The sequence below is a fragment of the Bubalus kerabau genome, chromosome 14, assembly GCF_029407905.1.
Source record: "Bubalus kerabau isolate K-KA32 ecotype Philippines breed swamp buffalo chromosome 14, PCC_UOA_SB_1v2, whole genome shotgun sequence".
Lineage (NCBI taxonomy): Eukaryota > Metazoa > Chordata > Mammalia > Artiodactyla > Bovidae > Bubalus > Bubalus kerabau.
Genome location: NC_073637.1, coordinates 78085131 through 78108511, shown reverse-complemented (window position 1 = coordinate 78108511; position 23381 = coordinate 78085131). Strand labels below are relative to the sequence as shown.

General features: G+C 38.3%; 1 long non-coding RNA gene across 1 annotated transcript; it reads right to left on the bottom strand.

The window, feature by feature from the left end:
- Positions 1-8553: 8553 nt before the first annotated feature.
- Positions 8554-9683, bottom strand: LOC129627343 (uncharacterized). Its single transcript, XR_008702570.1, has 2 exons — positions 9431-9683; positions 8554-9251 (listed from the first exon to the last, which is right to left on the bottom strand). It is a non-coding gene; the product is annotated as an uncharacterized LOC129627343 (long non-coding RNA).
- Between the last annotated feature and the right edge of the window lie 13698 nt (positions 9684-23381).

Sequence of the window (23381 nt, the reverse complement as noted above, 5' to 3'; positions counted from 1 at the left end):
AAATTTTGTTTATAGAATGATAAATGCCACAAGCTTCCTAAGTCCATTAAAGAAAGAATAAGACATCTCCTGTGTTGTAGATTTTGGAGGATTTGTGCTCCAGATTTAAAATTTCATACAAATGGCTAACAAACACATGAAAAGATTCTCAACATCACTTATTATTAGAGAAATGCAAATCAAAACTACAACGAGGTATCACCTCATACCAGTTAGAATGGCCATTAAGAAGAAGTCTACAAGCAATAAGTGCTGATGAAGATGTAGAGAAAAGGGCACCCTCTTGTTGGTGGGATACAGCTGTTATGGAAAACAGTAGGGAGATTCCTTAAAAAACTAGGAATAAATCTGCCATATGACTCAGCAGTCCCACTACCGTGCATGTACCCTGAGAAAATCAGCCATATGACTCAGCAGTCCCACTACCGTGCATGTACCCTGAGGAAATTAGCCATATGACTCAGCAGTCCCACTACTGTGCATGTACCCTGAGAAAATCACAATTCTAAAAGACACATATACCTCGTTGTTCATTGCAGCACTATTTAAAATAGCCAGGACATGGAAGCAACCTAGATGTCCATCCACAGATGAACGGATAAAGAATATGTATTACATATAAACAATGGAATATTACTCAGTCATAAGAAGGAATGACTTTGAGTCAGTTGTAGTGATATGGATGAACTTAGAGCCTCTTACAAAGAGTGAAGTAAGGCAGAAAGAGAAAAACAAGTATCATATATTAATACATATATATGGAATCTAGGAAGATGGTAATGATGAACCTATTTGTAGGGCAGAAATAGAGACACAGGCCTAGAAAATAGACTTGTGGACACAGCAGGGGAAGGAGAGTGTGGGGTGAATTGAGAGACTAGCACTGAAACATATGTATTCCCATATGTAAAATAGAGATAGTCATGGGGATTTGCTGTATGATGCAGGGAGCTCTAGAGTGCAGTGGGGTGAGAGGTGGGAGGGAGGCTCAAGAGGGAGAGGCTATATGTATACCCGTGACTGATTTAAGTTGATGAATGGCAGAAACGAACACAACACTGTAAAGCAATTATCCTCCAGGTAAAAATAAACAAATTTTAAAAATTGCATTAAAAAATTCTAAGTCAATTTTGAAGAGGTACATAAGAAAAAAGTTAATTCAAAACCAAATTTAATATGTAATAAATAGTTATCTAAACTCCATCTATTAATATTATTCAGAATAAAATATTTCTACAAACAAAATGTATATATAGCTAGCAAGATGTTTACTAAGTTTTTTAAAGTTTCCTATGAAGATAAGCTATAAAGATTAAACTGATAAGCTCAACAAGTTTTTCCCTGGTAGTAATCAAAGACAATGAATGAAAGACTGAAATTATGGTTAGTAACCTATTAGCTAAAGTGTGTTGTAAACGTCCAACATGATGCTAAAGATAATATATTCTGTTAAAAACTCAAGAAAAACTATATAGGCAGAATATTGTTATGCTGTTACCGATGTATATGTCTTTCTTGAGTTATCTTCACCATAAAGAGGCAGAAAAAGAATATTGTATTAAGAGGAAAATAAAGAGGAAGTTACAGTGGATTGACCCCAGGGCAGGGAGCCGCAGCGGGGAGGCTGGTTGGGCGGGGGGTGCCCTGCACTCCTGGGTGTCTTCCCACATCAGCTCCAGCCTCCCCTAAATCCCCTTCCCAGCCACTCCAGCAGGGCCTTTGCTTGAGCCCCGACTGCACGTTGACTGACACCCGACAGCCAGTGAAGATTCTATGCTCACTGGGGACTGCAGCGGGGCAGCCAGGTCACCGGGTAAGTCATCCAGCTCCGCAGAGCAGCCGAAGGGCACGTCCCTGCTGATAGGGCCTGATGAAGCCTGGTCCACGGGAGAAGAGACTGGCAAGGCACTTCAGTATTCTTGCCTTGAGAACCCTGTACAGTAAAGGAATAACATGGCCATCAATCTACAGAGGACTTAAAGTTGAATTTTTATAAAATTTAAGAAAGTTTCAATAACTTCCAAATATATTTTATTACAGTGGTTGCAGTGGGATATTTCTTGAATTTCCTATACTAGACTTACAAAGACACTGCATAGGAAATGTCAAGCCAAAGAATTATATAGTAAATGTAAGCATGTTAAATAATATCCCATCTAGGGCCTGAAGTCTTTTATTTCTTTTCCTTTCCCTCTGATTAATGTGGCATACAGGAGAAATCTGTTGTTTCCCATTATGAATTTTAAAAAAGCAAAGGCTTTATTTTGTTAAGAGAGGACATTGACTGTGTATTTTTTTCACACTGTGGTTGTGATATTTTTCTTTCTTTTGATCTATCACTTTACCTTTAAAGATTAGGTTTGGTCTTTTTTTATTGTGTAAATTTCAGATATAAAACATTATAATTTGACATCTGCATACATTACAAATTGATAATCGCCAAATGTCTACCCAACCACCCAAATGCATTGGGTGGCTCACTTTGGCCACTCGATGCAAAGAACTGACTCACTGGAAAAAACCCTGATGCTAAGAAAGATTGAAGGCGGGAGGAGAAGGGGACGACAAAGGATGAGATGGTTGGATGGCAATCACTGATTCAATGGACATGAGTCTGAGTAAGCTCCGGGAGTTGGTGATGGACAGGGAGGCCTGGCGTGCTGAAGTTCATGGGGTTGCAAAGAGTTGGACATGATTGAGTGACTGAACTGAACTGAACTGATGATAGCACTTAGAATATTATCTAATTCCCATTCTTCTGGTGATGGAGAGGCCAGTTTATTGTATAAAATTTAATCTTCAGGCAATTCTTATAACTAGAAATGTCTTCCTAATTTAATTTATTTTTACTAATTTGTGGCTCAGATGGTAAAGCATCTGCCTACAATGCGGAAGACCCGGGTTTGATCCCTGGGTCGGGAAGATCTTCTGGAGAAGGAAATAGCAATTCACTCCAGTACTCTTGCATGGAAAATTCCATGGACAGAGAAGCCTGATAGGCTACAGTCCATGGGGTCGCAAAGAGTCAGACACGACTGAGCAACTTCAATGTCAATGTCAATTTGTTTTTGGTACCTGCGTGTTTGTCCTAACTTTTCTCCTTTCCTGTCATTCTTGAATTATATGGTCCAATTTCATTAATAAAAGTTACCTCTTTAGTACTCAATGGGAATAGATAGGAGCATATATTAAATAGATGGTGGGCAGCTTGTGTACTTTGTATCAGGCTACTTTCTCCACTTAACATGAAACCCATAATGTCAGAAAACTTAGGCCTCCTCAATACAAGGGAGAGAAAGAGATCCAATTTTCAACCATGACTTGAGACCGTTTGATTGAAGAATGCTAACTGATGTTCTTACTTTCCACTAGAGAAGATTATAGAACTCATTATGGGCTGAAGACAGCCTATTGCCCAAGTTATAGGTATACAATTTCTCACTCTCATGACAGTGATTCTAATATGCCTCTTAAAAAGTGAAGGTCGCTGGCTTACCTATATATGTTCCTATGTTAGGTGATACAGAAAAAAATATATAAGAATATAAAAATAAAAAGACTGAAAAAGCTGGCTTAAAACTCAATATTCAAAAATGAAGATCATGGCATCAGTCCCTTACTTCATGGCAAATAGGTGTGGAAAAAGTGGGCTCAGATTTGATTTTCTTGGCAGAAACAGATTTGATTTTCTTGGGCTCCAAAAGTACTGTGGACGGTGATTGCAGCCACGAAATGAAAAGACACTTGCTCCTTGGAAGAAAAGTTATGAAAAACCTAGACAGCATATTAAAAAGCAGAGACATCACTTTGCTGACAAAGGTCCACGCAGTCAAAGCTACAGTTTTTCCAGTAGTCATGTATGAATGTGACAGTTGGACCATGAAGAAGGGTGAGCACTGAAGAACTGATGCTTTTAAACTGTGGAGTTGAAGAAGATTCTTGAGAGTTCCTTGAACTGCAAGGAGATCAAACCAGTCCATCCTAAAGGAAATCAACCCTGAATGTTCATTGGAAGGACTGATGCTGAAGCTCCAATACTTGGGCCACCTGATGCAAAGAGATGACTCATTAGAAAAGACCCTGACGCTGGGAAACATTGAGGGCAGGAGGAGAAGGGGATGACAGAGGATGAGGTGGTTGGATGGCATCACTGACTCAATAGACATGAGTTTGAGTAAGCTCAGGGAGAGGGTGAAAAACAGGGAAGGCTGGAGTGCTGCAGTTCATGGGGTCACAAAGAGTTGGATATGACTTAGTGACTGAACAAAAGCAACATAAAAATACCTTTTAAATATTGTAAAGAATATTGCATGCTAACTGTCAATTGTGAGATAACTTGCCAGTGGTTGACGATTGATATTATATAAGTAACAGAATCTCAAATTACTTAAAATATCAGGATAAATTCAACTTCATTCCTGTCATCTCTGCCCTCTCCCTCCCAAATCTTAATCTGTTTTTCTGAGTGGACAAGAAAGAAATAGAGTGACCAAGCCCAATAATATAGTATTGCACATGTGAACATCACTTGTTCAATTTATGAAGGAATAAAATGATGACCGCCACTGTGAACTGAACTGAACTCCGACAATGAGACAAGACAAAACTATAGATGAGAATAATTCAAGGCCACATGTTCCAAGAGACAAGAGTGGAGCAAGAACAGAGGAAGATGGAGATTCTTTTTAAGTAGCAGTCACATTGTGTTGAGGAATAGGGAAGTAGAGAGCATCCAGAAGAACTTTAGGAAAGGAAATGAAGGAAAAACATTGAGATTCATCGTAAATATTGATAGGACACAGACAGTTGAGGTAGTGTGGGCAAGGTGGAGGAGGGTGAGCCAGTTTGTTGCGGGCACAGACAACATAATACATTGCATGATAAATCTGAAAATGGAAGTTGAAGTCTGATCAGGGTGGAAGAAAGAGTTTAGATTTTATCATCTTAACAGTAGATAATCACTGAGGATTTTGGTTTTAGGGAGCAGCTTAATTACAACTGGAAAACTCCTTAATTTCAGTCTTATTTCTGCCATCTACTCCTTTCTCATGTTCCAATCTTTATTCTTTAATTCAGTAAATATTTACCAAGGTCCTGCTATACATTGGGTATGTTCTAGGCCTTGTGACAACTCAGCACACAAAACAGACAACAACTTCTACCTTTCTGAAGCTTGCATTCTTTCTTTTCATGGAGGATCCCTTCTTTCCATTGTTAGCTTTGTTCCCTGAACATACTTCATAATTAAAAGCCTCTTTAAGGCATTTAGGAATAAGAAAGATTTGGGAAGAAAAGAGAAAAGAAATGGCAAGGAAATTGGTGGGATGCTGGAAATTGAGTAGGTGGACATGTCTGAATGGCACTTTTTATTTTTTTGTTAAGAACAGAGGTGTTTCTACTCTTCAGTGGTTCAGGCTACCATAGCACAAGCCTCTTCCATTTCTACTGATGTTCAGGAAGGCATAAGTGGCAAAGGAGAAGGAAAAGAAACAGCTCAACTGCACACCTATACAGCAGCTGAATTTTTCATACCCCACCAAAGCTCTAGTGACTGAGGTGGTAGGTTTTAATTGTCCGAGCCTGACAATTCTATTACCAGGAGCAATAGAACTGATAAAGTTTTGGATGTACTGGATGTGAAAGAAAGGAACTTCAAATAAGGTCAGGTGACTGAATCTGCCATCTCCATAAATATAACTCTGCAAGACATCAATATTTCCAATACGACTCTTTGAGAGAAATGACATTATGGTTAGTAAATGTAGCATGGTGAATATTTATAGTCTAAATTAAACTTCTGCTAAGAGGTTTGCCAGTTGAATTTGAGCTCACGGTCCTTAGATTCTGAACCACTGGGTTAAACTGACTGGCAAGCCGCTGCATCGGCTATGGTCTTTGACAAAAGTTAACCTGTATCTTGAGCATGTTTGGCATGCAGTAATTGTCTAGGGGTCAGGAGTGGGTTAATAAGATGGAAGGTTTTTGTGACATGTACCATAGTAAGTTGCTGGATTTTATAAAAAGTTAGGCATGTTAGTGACTTGATGTTGAGTGGGTTCGACTGCCAATATCCTAAGGGTAACACCCTGAGATGAGTTTCCTTAATTTATATTCTCCTAGAACATCACCTATTTTGTACAGGTGTTTGAATACAGATGAGGCAAGTAGCCTCTAATCTTGTTTTTGAGTCTTTTCCTATTAATGATTTTTCATTTTATACTTTTCTGTGCTCCTTTTCTTGTTTCTTTTCTCCTTTCTCCTTGATTAGTTTATCTAGTGGTCTATCTGTGAAAGGGGCTTCCCAGATGACGCTGGTGGTAAAGAATCTGCCTGTCAACTCAGGACACATGAGAGTCGCGAGTTTGATCCCTGAATCGGGAAGATCCCCTGGAGGAGGGCATGGCGACCCACTCCAGCATGATTGCCTGGAGAATCCCATGGACGGTGGAGCTTGGAGGGCTACAGTCCACAGGGTCACAAAGAGTCAGACAATAGACTGAATCAACTTAGCACAGGACAATCATTTATGGGTTTTGACAAAGTGAGAAAATGTTTCTCAACAAAAGTGCGAGTGACAAATGTTTCTTTCACTTAAACATTTAAAGGCTATTGTATGGCTATTAATTGCCTTGATTTCAGTCTTGTTGCATTTCAGGGATTAGAGAGGTCGGAGGAGAGGAAAAGAAATGAACAGCTGGTCAGTGGAGCAGACAGAACATACATAACCTTTATCGATGAAGCTCAGTGTCTTATATGAGCACAGTTGAGAGCACACAAAAACAATTACGACAGTGGTATCAAAGATCACTGATCACGGATCACTAATATACTAATAATAATGATGAAAAAGCTTGAAATCTTGTGAGAGTTGACAAAATGTGACACAGAGACAGGAAGTGAGCAAGTGCCATTGGAAAAGTGGCACTGATAAACTTCTATGCAGTTACCACAGACCTGCAGTTTGTAAGAAGCGTAGCACTATAAAACGTAGTGAAGCATAGTAAAATAGAGTGCAATAAAAGGCGGTATGTTGGAGAAGACTCTTGAGAGTCCCTTGGACTGAAAGGAGATCCAACCAGTCCATTCTGAAGGAGATCAGTCCTGGGTGTTCATTGGAAGGACTGATGCTAAAGCTGAAACTCCAGTACTTTGGCCACCTCATGCAATGAGTTGATTCATTGGAAAAGACTCTGATGCTGGGAGGGATTGGGGGCAGGAGGAGAAGGGGAGGACAGAGGATGAGATGGCTGGATGGCATCACCGACTTGATGCACATGAGTTTGGGTGAACTCCAGGAGTTGGTGATGGACAGGGAGGCCTGGCGTGCTGTGATTCATGGGGTCGCAAAGAGTCAGATATGACTGAGCGACTGAACTGAACTGAACAGATACTTTTAATTTTGTGGATATTGCTACTATGTTATTTGATCATAATTATAATTCTGCATTTTGGATTCTACACTTTGTCTTAGAGAGCATGCTTTTTTGTATAGTTCATCCTCTTTAATGCATGTACTTTGCCATCCCTTATGTGTGGAATATAAAAACAAATAATACAAATGAACTTACAAAACAGAAAGAGACAGCAAACTTATGGCTGCTCGCTGGGGGAAGGGAGAGTTAGAGAGTTTGGGGTGAACATGTAGACACTACAATATTTAGAATGGATAACAGCAAGAACCTACTGCATAGCACTCGGCCCTCTGCTCAATGCTATGCAGCAGCTGCACGGGAGAAGGGTCTGGGAGAGCGGGTGCATGCATGTGCACGGCTGAGTCCCTTCACAGTTCACCCGAAACTATCACCACAGTGTGAAGAGGCTACACACCAATACAAAATAAAGGGTTAAGAAGTAATGATAGAGGTAAAATAAAGATATTTCATACCAAAAAAGTGGTTATGGCATCTCTTTTCTTTTCATTTTCATGTGCCTGGTATGTATATGCTCATCTTTTTATTTTTACCTTTCTGCTTTGTTTTAGAAGTCTCTATTGTCAATCTAATATGTGAATTCACCCCACTAGTATAAAAGATTTGTTTGGTGTTTTTGTATTTTAGTATATTACTGTGATTTTTTTTTTTTTTTTGTGTAATAAAGTTTTATTAAAGTATAAAGGAGATAGAGAAAGCTTCTGACATAGGCATCAGAAGGGGGCAGAAAGAGTACCCCCTTGCTAGTCTTCAGCTGGATGTTATATAGTCACTAGCAGTCTGTTAATGAAAGAAAGGAATGTCTTAAAATTTAGAATGGCACCAAATGGTTTATCTTGGGCCATAAAATAATTAACTTGAATCTTAAAGAAGGACAGACCACCATACAAATAGTTTCATTTACATAGATTAGGGGAACAATATCTGAGTATAACATACTGGTTTGTCAAGTAGGTTTTGGGCCAAGAGGCTGAACCGACTTGGAGACAGAGTTTGGGGTAAAGGCGTAGTACATTAGCATAGCTTAAGACAAACATTTCCATAAGAAAAAGGCATTGGTTATCTCTAGGCTCAAGAATAGCTAACTTCAGGTGAAACCAGGTGTCATTATGGCAACACAGTATTTTAAGAGAAACCTCTCTTTAAATTTGTATAGAGAAGGAAAAAAATATTGTTAGTTTGTTTCCTCCTGCCGCTTAAGAGAGATAAAAATGTCTGACACTTGCAGGCTATTTCCTCCATTTGGAGACCCCTGGCCTTCCTGCCTGTTACCCTCTCATTCCCTCCTTTTCTTTTAGGAGAATTATGTTGCCTAGGGAAAAGGGGCGTCGTTCTCATTTCATAACTACTTCCGAGCTGACAAGGGGCGTTGTCCCTAAATTGGTGAGGCAACATATTCTCCTAATCTTTATATTGAGGATATCTGATCTAGGGGCCCCAAATAGTAGTTGGAGGAAGCTACAGCAGTAGCAGGAGTTTGAGCAACCATTTGTAACTTAAAAGCTTTCATGCGGCTAGAAACAAATCTAGTTATACAATTACAGATGCAGGGAGCAAACAGCAAGAACAAAACATTTAAAATCATAATTAAAAGTCACATTATGTCCATAGTTAAAGTGCAAAGTGTTGCACCAGTCTATTTTAGGGTTGGTAGATGTCATCAGATGAAGAAGAGGCATCGCATGTGATTGTTGTCGAAGGTATTCACAGACTTGGAGAGTCTTTTCTTTGAAGTGGGGATGTCCACCACGGGAAGCCTTCTACTGACGAAGAGGGGAGCGCTCCACAGACCCAGCAGTTTATCTTTTAGATCTTCTCGAGCTTTTGGCTCCTCCAGACAGTCCCATTACGGAAGCGGATCGGGAAGAAAGTGGGCCAGGGGCTTCAGTGAGCACAGAATAAGTTGTCCCAGTATCTTGGCCATGTAGTATCACATAGGAAGACCAGGTGTGTCTTCTTTAAGCCCTGGGGATCAAATTTATCTCAGTTTTTCAGGATACAGTTCAAAGGAGTGAGGCTGGAATTGTTAGCTCCCATCTTGTCCTGAAGGATCCCGGACGAGCCCCCAAGATGAAAGGTTGTTGTTGAATCACACGAATACACCGGGATTCTTGGCCCCCGGAGGAGAAGAATTCAATCCGGGGCCAAAGACGAGGCTTGATCGCTCAGAGCTTTTGTGTAATAAAGTTTTATTAAAGTATAAAGGAGATAGAGAAAGCTTCTGACATAGGCATCAGAAGGGGGCAGAAAGAGTACCCCGATTTTTTTGTTTTTACATTTTTATAGTTTGTTTTTGAAACTCGCAATATAGTTTGAATTTGTTTTGCTAATTCTTGTGTAGTTTATAGTTAATTTGTAATATTTATATGCAATTATTCTGATTTTTCCTAATAATTACACTTCTAACTGTAAATTTTTATAAGGAATTATTTTTAATGGAAAGTCTATTGACTAGTTACTGTCATTCATAATAAAATAATTATATTTCAATGCTTTCTCACCTTATATCTTTCCTTTCTGTAACTGATTTCAATTAATAGAGACACTTTTCTTAGTTTTTACATTCTTTTTATTATTTTATACCTTCAAGTATCAGCTTTAAATGACTTTTCTTTTCCTTATCCTGCCATAAGAGAAATGAAAATGGGAGCTTAACTTAGAAATACCTTGGACTGGAAGTTTTTGTGCATTTTTTCCTATGTCCTGTGAACCCATAGACTTAATATTTTTGAATTTATGGATAGTTTTCTTTAACCAAATAGTTTTTTTAAATTTTTATCTACCATTATTTTGCATTTCTTTTTTATCAACATCAATTCTGCATATAATCAATCTCACTTCTCCATATGTATGATTTTCTCTAATCAACTTGCTCATTTTTATCTTATTTTCTTCCTTTTCCCAATCACATCTTCCATCTTTTACTGTGTTTGCAGCATTATTTACTTTCTAAGTCTGTTTTCCAAATGGAGTTCATTTCTATGATAGCATTTTTTCCCCGCACCATTTCTTTTCTAAGTTCAACGATGTGATATTTTACTTTATTCTGTTTTCCTACTATTTCTCTCCAGAGCTCATGTCCTTTTCTTTTGAGATTTTATTTTATTTTTTGGAGCAATGTATTGATTACATTTTTAAAAATTCATGATAACATTGATGGTCGCAATTTTCGTTTGTTTCTTTTTACTTGATTTACAATGTTATATTAGTTCCAGGTGTACAACATAGTGATTCAATAATTTTATAGATTATATGCCATTTAAAATTATTTGCTCCTTTATCAATATTTTTGGGTGAGTTACTAATTTTTTCTGTTTTTTTCACTCCTCTTATTTTCTTTCGGCGTGTTAGGAAAGACGTGTACGATGTCCTTGCATACTATTACTCATTTGTTTGACGAGGTGGGTTCTAGCTGGACCATACGTTTTCCTTGAGAGAAAGGCCAAAGCACTCTTCTACGCTGGTAGAAGTTCTCGTTATAACATAGTATGTATGTGAGTGAGATGTTTATAGTCTACTTCCTCCCAGTCCTCCAAGATTGGCAGCTCTAGGGCTATCAATGATTCAGTCTCTTTTCTCCAACCTGTCTCATCAACAGACTGCTTCCTGACAATGCCCTCTGCCTGCGTGATTCCTCCGTCCGTCTCTGCTGCCAGCTTCTGTTTAATGACAAGCCATTTTGGAGATGCTTCCATGTCCAGCCTGTACACTCTCTTCTTCTTAGCTTCTGGTTATCTCCGACATTGCGACATAAGTAGGGTTTGTGTTTCAGGGTATTTTCCTCGTTTTGAGTAATTTCTGATATAAAAGGGGTCAACACTGTTTTAAAACCAGAAGTCTCATTTTCACTGTGGATCTTTGCTTACCTAAATCTCTTGCTTTATGTTCTGTAAATATGGTACCATGATTAGTTGTCTGCATTTATTAATCCATTAATGGATGCACGGTGTTGTATTTTAAAGCAGTTAGTCCTCTTTGTTCAAGGTTGGAGAAATAGTGTGAGGGCTCATCTGTTTGTTTCTAAGGCAGAAGCAGAAATTAATAATATCATTATTAACATAATGGCCTTAATACATGTTTTGAGACCTCATTACTGGGATGAGAAACTGGGCCCTATTTGTCACTGGCTATGAAATGCAGAAATACATAGGTAACTCAGTGTCCTCCTATATAAAATGGTTTAAAAAAACAGCAGTATTTTTCATATAATACATTACCTAGCACATATAATGTGGTTTTAATTGTGTCTGAACATAATGGGTATTTGATAAATGTAGCTCTTATCACATCATTATTTTCACTATTGTTATGTCACTTTTTGTTATTGTCATTTTTTTAATTTATGTTATTGTCACTTTTTTTCATTAACAGTGAAAGTGTTAGCAGCTCAGCCGCGTCTGACTCTCTGTGACCCCGTGGACTGCAACTCACCAGGCTCCTCTGTCCTTGGGATTCTCCAGGCAAGCACAGTGGAGTAGGGTTGCCATGTCTTTCTCCAGGGGATCTTCCTGACCCAGCGATTGAGCCACAAGGGAAGTCCTATTTCATTCAAAATGAGTTTAAGTAATTATAGCAACCTCTGTTCACTAAGAAAACTTTTGAAGCCAGTTGAGAAGGAGGTGACCAAATTTTAAATTCATGACATTCTAAATGGTTAATTTTTATGAGTCTTTTTGGGACTATTTCAGTCTTCACAAGTCTGCATGAGCAATAATGCAGAGGTCCTGCACTTCATACTGTGTCTAGTTCTAATGCTTATATCTGAAACCCAGGGCTTCCTTATTATATTCTGTGCAATGGTTTTGAAAAAGGTATAGATACATGTGGAGCAATGAAGTATATAATTTAAAAAAAATTATATGAAAGCATCTTGTTTTGGAAAATCATTTCATAGCTGCAACAGAAGCTAAGTCTAAACCTGTCATGTTGCATTTTAAAATCTAACTTTTTTTCAGCAGCTTACCTTCTTTTCAAAATGCTAACTCACAGGAGCAGTGCAAAATGTAATTGAGAGGTAATTAAAATCAAGTCTTAATGTAAGGTTTTGAAGAAATGATGTGAATACTAATTTGGTATAGACTTTGCTGAACATTTAGAAGACGTTTAAGAAAGCCAAATGTTTCAAATTTCCCCTTGATTTGATAAAGGCAAAGTGGAATAATCAACAAAGGAGTTTTCAGGTAAGAACTGATAGGAAGAATTTAGGTATAATACTCCAGTACTCTTGCCTGGAATATCCCATGGATGGAGGAGCCTGGTAGGCTGCAGTCCATGGGGTCGCTAAGAGTCAGACACGACTGAGCGACTTCCCTTTCACTTTTCGTTTTTATGCATTGGAGAAGGAAATGGCAACCCACTCCAGTGTTCTTGCCTGGAGAATCCTGGGGCTGGGGGAGCCTGGTGGGCTGCTGTCTATAGGGTCGCACAGAGTCGGACATGACTGACGTGACTTAGCAGCAGCAGCAGCATGATCAATGAAAAGACCATCAACATTAGATGAGCATCCAATTATTTTAGAGTAGAGGTCATATTATTTGTTATCTTTTGGAATTATTTTATTGCACATATTTTTGTGCAGGGATCTTTGATATTTATTGTTAGTTCAATAATCATAAAACATACAGAAGAAAGTCAAGATTTAACAGACCCAGAAAGTTAAAAGAAATTTAGAGGTTATCAGGCACAACAATCCTCTTCACAATACTCGACATAGGCAGTAATTCAGCCTTTGATTAAATTCCACCTGAAGAGCAGGCCAGTCTAATTCAGGTCATTTGTAATTGTTGTAGAAGCTATTGGACCAAAACTTGTGTCTCTATTACTTAAATCCTTGGAATCATTCTTTCCTCCTCTGTCACATTAAGTGCAATAACTTTCCCACTGTGAACATGAGCTTTGGGTTACCCAGTACTGAATTAATATGTTCTCTGTTCTGTCCACTAGTGGCATGACAGGCTATTAAATTTTCTCTGTCCTATGAACCAGAGGGTATCTTTGATTAAATCTGTTACCATCAATGGCAGAGGTGGAAACACAACTATTTTTCTCACAGTTAAATCCTGAGTGATGAAGACAGCACTTGGAAAAAAAATAGAAGCCTTTATGATGTCTACCTACAGTAGATTACCAATTATGACTCATTATTAGTTCATGAGAGTCATTTGAAATCACCTGATGTACAGTTATGTACAGTCTAGACAGAAATGGTAGGGACCTAACAGAAGCAGAAGATATTAAGAAGAGGTGGCAACAATACGCAGAAAAATGGTGCAAAAAAGATCTTCACGACCAAGATAATCACGATGGTGTGCTCACTCACCTAGAGCCAGAATGTGAAGATCAAGTGAGCCTTAGGAAGCATCACTATGAACAAAGCTAGTGGAGGTGATGGAATTCCAGTTGAGCTATTTCAAATCCTGAAAGATGATGCTGTGAAAGTGCTACACTCAATATGCCAGCAAATTTGGAAAACTCAGCAGTGGCCACAGGATTGGAAAAGGTCAGTTTTCATTCCAGTCTCTAAGAAAGGGAATGCCAAAGAATGTTCAAACTACCACACAATTGCACTCATCTCACAGGCTAGTAAAGTAATGCTCAAAATTCTCCAAGCCAGGCTTCAGCAATACCTGAACTGTGAACTTCCAGATGTTCAAGTTGGTTTTAGAAAAGGCAGAGGAACTGGAGATCAAATGACCAAATATCTGCTGGATCATTGAAAAAGTGAGAGAGTTCCAGAAAAACATCTATTTCTGCTTTATTGACTATGCCAAAGCCTTTGACTGTGTGGATCACAATAAACTGTGGAAAATTCTGAAAGAGATGGGAATACCAGACCACCTGACCTGTCTCTTGAGAAATCTGTATGCAGGTCAGGAAGCAACAGTTAGAACTGGACATGGAACAACAGACTGGTTCCAAATCAGGAAAGGAGTACGTCAAGGCTGTATACTGTTACCTGCTTATTTAACTTATATGCAGAGTACATCATAAGAAACGCTGGGCTGGATGAAGCACAAGCTGGAATCAAGATTGCTGGGAAAAATATCAATAACCTCAGATAGGCAGATGCCACCACCCTTATGGCAGAAAGTGAAGAAGAACTAAAGAGCCTCTTGATGAAAGTGAAAGAGGAGAGTGAAAAAGTTGGCTTAAAGCTCAACATTTAGAAAACTAAGATCATGGCATCCTGCCCCATTACTTCATGTCAAATAGATGGGGAAACAGTGGAAACAGTGTCAGACTTTATTTTTTGGGCTCCAAAATCACTGCAGATGGTGACTGCAGATGGTGGCATGGAATTAAAAGATGCTTACTCCTTGGAAGGAAAGCTATGACCAGCCTAAACAGCATATTAAAAAACAGAGACATTGCTTTGCCAACCAAGGTCCGTCTAGTCAAGGCTATGGTTTTTCCATAGTTTTGTTGTTTTGAAGTTTGTTGTTGGAGAAGACTCTTGAGAGTCCCTTGGACTGAAAGGAGATCCAACCAGTCCATCCTAAATCATATCAGTTCTGAGTGTTCATTTGAAGGACTGATGCTGAAGCTGAAACTCCAATACTTTGGCCACCTGATGGAAAGAGCTGACTCATTTGAAAAGACCCTGATTCTGGGAAAGATTGAAGGTGAGAGGAGAAGCGGACAACAGAGGGTGAGATGGTTGGATGTATCACTGATTCAATGGACATGAGTTTGGGTAAACTCCAGGAGTTGGTGATGGATAGGGAGGCCTGGCGTGCTGTGGTTCATGGAGTTGCAAAGAGTCAGACACAACTGAGTGACTGAACTGAACTGATGTACAGTTTGACTTGCAACTCAAAGTCTTTATTGAGAGACGTTTTCCAATGTATGCAGTCCACATTCATGATGACCCAACCTTATACTTACCTTTTCCTAATCATACTAGCTTCTCCTTCCCTCTACCTTCTTCAGATACTATCTATGCTTCAAGACCCAATTTAAATTCCATCATTTTCTTAAGGTCGTTTTGTCATGCACAGTGTTGGTAAAACCTGAGCAATTGAAATATGGTGACTGTTTCTTGGTGTACTAGACTCTTCTTGGTAGTGGGTCTTCTTCCTTTTAAGGCAATTTCTTTGGAATGAGTTCTGTGATTTGTGGTGTCCCACTGACAAAGCCCCCAAACTTACTCCTCTTCTTTTCAGATTCTTTTCCTTACGTTTTCTTGATCACTCTGTTTCTTCCCCCAGTTCCTTGTCACTCCCATCCTTCTACTTCCTTCTTATTTTTTCTTAGTAGGTACTGAAGATCCATTAGTGTGAATTATTAGCAAATGAAAACGAGAGGTTAAGAAGGGCGAAAACTTCCAACTGTCAGAAAGCGAGGGGAAAGAATTGTAATCTATGCTTCTAATGCAATAGATTGAAGAAACACTAAAACAGTTAAGTTTCCATTAAAAACAAGTTGAATGTTTATATCCTACCACATGATTTTTGATATGTTTATATATTAAAAAAATTTAAATTCATGAGTGATATATACCTACTTCTTTTTCTATCTATTAAATGATGATTTAATCTTTGCATATAGTTTGTCATTTTTTAGTAGCTATCCTCTGCTTAGGCAACATAAAATAATTTATTATATACATTTTTGGGATGGAATATTTAGATGATTTTGAATAGCATTTTTAGTTTCTGTTCATCAGGAAACCTGGGGATTTTGGAATAAGAAAATATCTTAGGAAGCCCATTATAACATTTTTACATGCATAATCCAGGTTGGTAACAACTGTTCCCAATTGCCATCCGGGGTAATTTGGGTCATTTCTGTAAAACTGTAATGAATCAGGCCTTGTTTTTAAAGAATGCAGCCTGTTCATATCTTCTTGATTCCATAAAACTATGTGATCCAAAGAGATTTTTTTGTTTCAGTTATGAATCTTGAGCATATATTCAACTCCTAAATAGCGATTACTGCAAACAACGTAAATGCCTACTTTGAAATTTTGACTTTGTTGATGGTGGTCTGCTCAAAGTGAGTGATGCTCTTTCATGCTGAAGTCCCTTTCCCCTCCATATGTGTCTAAGCAAGGAAAACTAGCCCCTATGTAGTCATCAGCTCCATTGACACATTTTAAGAGACTGAAAAGACAGGTTTTCTGTGGTTAGGCCACAGTTTTCAGATTTTCTCTGACTTTAACTAAAATATTCCTTCAAGAACTTCTTCTGTACATGGAGGAAAACACAATAATTATACTCTTTTTCTCACTTTGGCATTTAGCCATGGTTGATTAGAATTCTGTTGTTTGGAATGCAGGCCTTCTGATTTCTTTTGTCTTGTATTTTCCTGAGTCTTTAATTAGTGAAGTTTAAAAATAAAGTTTGTATTCAAGCTTAAGCAAAAACCCTGATATACATTTAAAAAAAATTTAAATGTCACTTTGGAATGAACCAATCTAATTTTTTTTTGGGAAAGAGTTTATGTAAGAATATCTTTTTGCTTTCTACAAACGAGAGCAGTTTTATTATGTAAGTTTGGTGAATTTGGGGGCATAGAATTCACAATGCACTTCTTTTGGGTAAAGATCAAAAAACAATTCTGTTTCTGAAGATATAAAAACTCTGGGAGAAGATTGATAATGTATTGCCAGAAAGCTTTTCTTCTTAAATGTGCTCTATGTGCTTTGCTGGGCAGCAAATCTCTGAGAGTCTCCTAATGCTTCCTGACACATTGGTTCTCAACAGTGCAGGCTGATCTATCAGGTTTTCTGAGTAAAAGCTTTCTATTATAATTACCTAAATCTCTGTGTATGTTCGCATGACAGCATGCAGTGGCTTATGCAAAATGATTATAAATTTTTGGTAAAATGTATTCTAAATCTTTCACAGAAGGATTTCATTTTCTCCTAGATGTCATTCTTTAGAGATGAAGAAAGTGAGTTTTTGAAGGTTAAGTAACTTGCACAGCGTCCCGCTGTAGAAAGCACAGGAGCCACTGAGGCTTTTTAGTCTAGCAACAGGCTCTTTCCACCAATCCATTGCTAGTGCTTTGGGAAACTGAACCCAGAGGATATTCTCAATCCACCCTCCCTGTGATTGAAAACGCACTTTTCCCTTTTGACTTCTTTTCCCTCTTTTCCAAAGTGAATGTTCTGTTGTGAAGAACTTCTAGCTCCCATGATGGTCTCTAAATTCAGTGTCTGCAGCATTGATGTGGATGGATGCACACAGTCTAAAGAATGTTATCAAGAGCTCATAAAACCCTTTCTAGGAATAGAGAAAAATATATAAGCCTCTGGTAACATCACCAAAAAATTCTGCCAGAGCAGGGAATTAAGTCATTGGTGAAGAATAGATTTTTCTAAGACACAGTTTATTCAAGGGGGTACTTATGACAATATTCTAAAAGATTATAAAGTCTTTTCCCTAGAAGAGAATTGTATATTTTAACAGATTGGTGGAGCAGATGGAGATTTGACATTCACTACCATAATTTACATTAACATGCTACAAGACAGACTTGCCTTGATAAGAAAGCCCAAACCACTTCAAAAATTCAGAAACAGCTTTTCATCAGTTCAATTCATCTCATTGAAACTTGATTTGATTTAGTCAACTTTGAAAAGAGGGACATCATAAATTTACACCAGGTATGATGATATATTGTAGCAAAATCATTTAAAATGTCCCACCTTCAGAAAATGCAATTCATAAAAGTGATGATCTCTTATTGCCAAATGTGTCTATTTCATTATGATGTTCCCTGCTTACTGAAATAGAACAGTGAATGATGCATCTGCTCAAGGAAGCAGAGGAACATTTAAACATCTGTCCAGTATCATAACATATGTTTAAACCTGTACTGAAAATTCCTTTCTTTAATCTTAAAGCCTTATAACTTTAATGGAGTTAAAGTGCTTTGTTTTAGATTTTTCTCTATTTAACATTAGAATTCCCTTATCCTTGACACAGATAATGTACTCCTCACTTTGGAGAACTCAGTCTAATTCAAGATACTTTGTTATTAACAATATTTCAATTATTGAGAGGATTGTAGGAATAGAAATAGGATAGTCAAACAGATGGGATCTAATCATAACCAAAGTGTGAAATAATGGCCAATCATGAGAGGAAAATTATGTGGCAAGTCTTAATAGTTTGTTCAGATCATAATTAGATGTTCTATATCAGTGACTTTCTTAAAGCACATGCTCAGTATATGTCAGGGGACTTTGGTTTACTTCATATTGATTGGACATATTACCTAAGTCTCAGGTAAATTAACATTTTCTGGGTTTCAAAGTTAGAGATAGGCAAATATTACTCTCCTGAATTTAAACTTAATGCAAACAAGGTTTGGGGTCTTAAAAATATGGGGCTGTTTCATAGCATAGCCCTAAATTGCCACTTCACAGTGGCCTTGTTTTAATTTACACAATAATGAGCTACTGGAATTTATTAAGTTGAAACATGAAAATCCATTTGTAGTAGTTTATTGCCATCAAAAGAAAATGTATATCCCCAAATCATATGCATTTTCATTTTTTTACTCTATTGTATACAAACTAATTTTTCATCCAGTCTGTTGTGACTTGTCTAAGAATCATCTTTGCCAAAGTGAAGCAAGATTTATGAATTTTGACGCAAACAACAACATGTGGTGAATCAGAATAAGATCAAGTAAATTAGTATGTTCAAGTCAGTTTCACATATGGCCTGGGCTTTTATGAAACTGTGCATAACTCTTGGACAATGTGCAAGAGCTTATAGCACTCTATATAAGGAAGCTATTAATTATCACCAACTACAGGAAAATGTTTTCATGAAACAAAGAATTGTTTGTGAGATGACAAACTCATAACTCTCAAGGACTTTGGTAGGAAATAAGGTATACTGTGGATCATCTTTTAGGAAATAAAGAAACAGAGAGACTGAATATGGCTTTATGCTGTTGTCTCTTTATTGGCATCTGTGCAGTTTCCCCAGATATCATTTTTACATAGATTCTGACGATGGGTATGATAAAACTTTCCTGTGATATGCTCTCCCTGGAGCTGAAATGCATAATTCTAAACTGGGCATATGTCACTTACCCAGGAATTGTTTCCAACTCACAACTAAATACAGGCTGATTTAGATACACTGCTACTTTGAAATGTCTGTCACAGCTCTTAAAAGAGCTCAATTGTTATTGGTTTTCTATCACATTGATAAGGATTCTGAATTATTAGTCTCTGGCCTGAAATATTCAGCTTAGTCCTCTATAGTTGGATTCTTACCCAAAGCTACTAATATATTCATCAGTTATCAAAGTGATAATATGTCTGCTTGTCTATCTATCACCTGAATGTGAATAAACACATATAAAGATCACTATAAGGAATTGTGTGATCTGTGTCTGATGAGGAATATTGATGTTGAGCTACAGGAAAATGGTAATGAGATATCCTGTAGCCAACTAATAGGGAACTTTGTGTCTTTGGGGAAAATCACCTATTTTTTCAGTCAAGTGGGCCTTAGGAAGCATTACTCTGAACAAAGCTAGTGGAAGTGATGGAATTCCAGTTGAACTATTTCAGATCCTAAAAGATAATGGTATTAAAGTGCTGCACTCAATATGCCAGAAAATTTGGAAAACTCAGCAGTGGCCACAGTTATGGAAAAGATCAGTTTTCATTATAATCCCAAAGAAGGGCAATGCCAAAGAGTGTTCAAACTATCACACAATTGCACTCATTTCTCATGGTGGCAAGGTAATGCTCCAAATCCTTCAAGCTAGACTTCAATGCAAGAACCTCCATATGTACAACCTGGATTTAGAAAAGTCAGAGAAACCAAAGATCAAATTGCCAACATCCATTGGATCATAAAAAAGCAAAGGAATTCCAGAGAAACATCTACTTCTGCTTCATTGACTACACTAAACCTTTGACCTTGTGGATGACAACAAAGTGTGGAAAATTCTTAAAGAGTTGGGAATACCAGACCATCTTACTTACCTCCTGAGAAACCTGTATGCAGGTTGAGAAGCAACAGTTAGAGCTGGACATGGAACAACAGACTGGTTCAAAATTGGGAAAGGAGTCTGTATATTGTCATCCTGCTTCAGTTCAGTTCAGTTCAGTTCAGTCACTCAGTCATGCCCGACTCTTTGAGACCCCATGAATCACAGCACGCCAGGCCTCCCTGTCCATCACCAACTCCTGGAGTTCACCCAGACTCACGTCCATCGTGTCACTGATGCCATCCAGCCATCTCATCCTCTGTCGTCCCCTTCTTCTCCTGCCCCTAATCCCTCCCAGCATCAGAGTCTTTTCCAATGAGTCAACTATTCACATGAGGTGGCCAAAGTACTGGAGTTTCAGCTTCAGCATCATTCCTTCCAAAGAAATCCCAGGGCTGATCTCCTTCAGAATGGACTGGTTGGATCTCCTTGCAGTCCAAGAGACTCTCAAGAGTCTTCTCCAACACTACAGTTCAAAAGCATCAATTCTTCGGCGCTCAGCCTTCTTCACAGTCCAACTCTCACATCCACACATGACCACAGGAAAAACCATAGCCTTGACTAGATGAAGCTTTGTTGGCAAAGTAATGTCTCTGCTTTTGAATATGCTATCTAGGTTGGTCATAACTTTTCTTCCAAGGAGTAAGCGTCTTTTAATTTCATGGCTGCAGTCACCATCTCTAGTGATTTTGGAGCCCAACAAAATAAAGTCTGACACTGTTTCTACTGTTTCCCCATCTATTTGCCATGAAGTGATGGGACCAGATGCCATGATCTTCATTTTCTGAATGTTGAGCTTTAAGCCAACTTTTTCACTCTCCACCTTCACTTTCATCAAGAGGCTTTTGAGTTCCTCTTCACTTTCTGCCATAAGGGTGGTGTCATCTGCATATCTGAGGTTATTGATATTTCTCCTGGCAATCTTGATTTCAGCTTGTGTTTCTTCCAGTCCAGCACTTCTCATGAGGTACTCTGCATATAAGTTAAATAAGCAGGGTGACAATATACAGCCTTGACGAACTCCTTTTCCTATTTGGAACCAGTCTGTTGTTCCATGTCCAGTTCTAACTGTTGCTTCCTGACCTGCATACAAATTTCTCAAGAGGCAGATCAGGTGGTCTGGTATTCCCATCTCTTTCAGAATTTTCCACAGTTTATTGTGATCCACACAGTCAAAGGCTTTGGCATAGTCAATAAAGCAGAAATAGATGTTTTTCTGGAACTCTCTTGCTTTTTCGATGATCCAGCAGATGTTGGCAATTTGATCTCTGGTTCCTCTTCCTTTTCTAAAACCAGCTTGAACATCTGGAAGTTCACAGTTCAGGTATTGCTGAAGCCTGGCTTGGAGAATTTTGAGCATTACTTTACTAGCGTGTGAGATGAGTGCAATTGTGCAGTAGTTTAAGCATTCTTTGACATTGCCTTTCTTTGAGATTAGAATGAAAACTGACCTTTTCCAGTCCTGTGGCCACTGTTGAGTTTTCCAAATTTGCTGGCATATTGAGTGCAGCACTTTCACAGCATCATCTTTCAGGATTTGAAATAGCTCAACTGGAATCCTGCTTATTTAACTTACATTCAGAGTACATCATGTGAAATGTGGGCTGGATGAAGCACAAGCTGGAATCAAGATTGCCAGGAGAAATATCAACAACCTCAGATATGCAGTTGACACCAACCTAATGGCAGAAAGTGAAGAGGAACTAAACAGCCTCTTGTTGAAGATAAAAGGGAGAGTGAAAATCCTGGCTTAAAACTCTACATTCAAAAAATGAAGATCATGGCATCTGGTCCCATCACCTCATGGGAAATAGATGGGGAAACAGTGAAAACAGTGACAGACTTTATTTTTTGGGCTCTAAAATCACTGCAGATGGTGACTGCAGCTATGAAATTAAAAGACACTTGCTCCTTGGAAGAAAAGGAATGATAAATCTGGACAGCATATTAAAAATCAGAGACATTACTTTGCCAACAAAGGTCTGTATCATCAAAGCTATGGTTTTTCTAGGGCGTCTCCAGTAGCTCAATGGTAAAGAATCTGCCTGCAATTCAAGAGACCCAGGTTCAATCCCTGTGTCAGGAAGATTCCCCAGAGAAAGGCATGGCAACCCACTCCAGTATTCTTGCCTGGAGAATCCCAAGGACAGAGGACCTTGACAAGCTACCGTCCATAGAGTCACAAAGAGTTGGACACGACTGAAGTGATTGAACACGCATCGATGGTTTTTCCAGTAGTTATGTGTGGGTGTGAGTGTTGGACCATAAAGAAGGCTGAATACTGAAGAATTGATACTTCAAACTTTGTTGCTGGAGAAGACGCTTGAGAGTCCCTTGGACTGCAAGGAAATCAAACCAGTCAATCCTAAAGGAAATCAACCCTGAATATTCACTGAAAGGACTAATGTTGAAGCTGAAGCTCCAATACTTTGGCCACATGATCGAAGAGCCGACTCAGTGGAAAAGACCCTGATGCTGGGAAAGATTGAGGGTAGGAAGAGAAGAGGGCAACAGAGGACAAAATGTTTGGATAGCATCACCAACTCAGTGATCATGGGTTTGAGCTGGGACTCTGGGACATAGTGACGACAGGGAAGCCTAGCATGCTGAAGTTCATGGGGTCACAAAGATGCAGATATGACTGGCCTACTGAACAACAAGAAATGGAGAAAAGACAGTCTTTTCAATCAGTGGTGCTGGGCAAATTGGACAGGTATACATAAAAGAAAGAAATTAGAATATTTCCTCACATCGTCTGCAAACATAAACTCAAAATGGATTAAAGAGCTAAATGTAGGACCAGAAACCATCTAACTCCTAAACAAAAAATGTACTTAACACTTTTTAAAATAAATCGTAGAAATATTTTTTGGAATCTATTTCCTAAGGTATCTTTTAAAGCAAAGAAAACAACAGGAAGAAGAAACAAATAGAATCTAATTAAACTTAAAATCTTTTGCATATCAAAAGAAACCACTGAAAAAATGA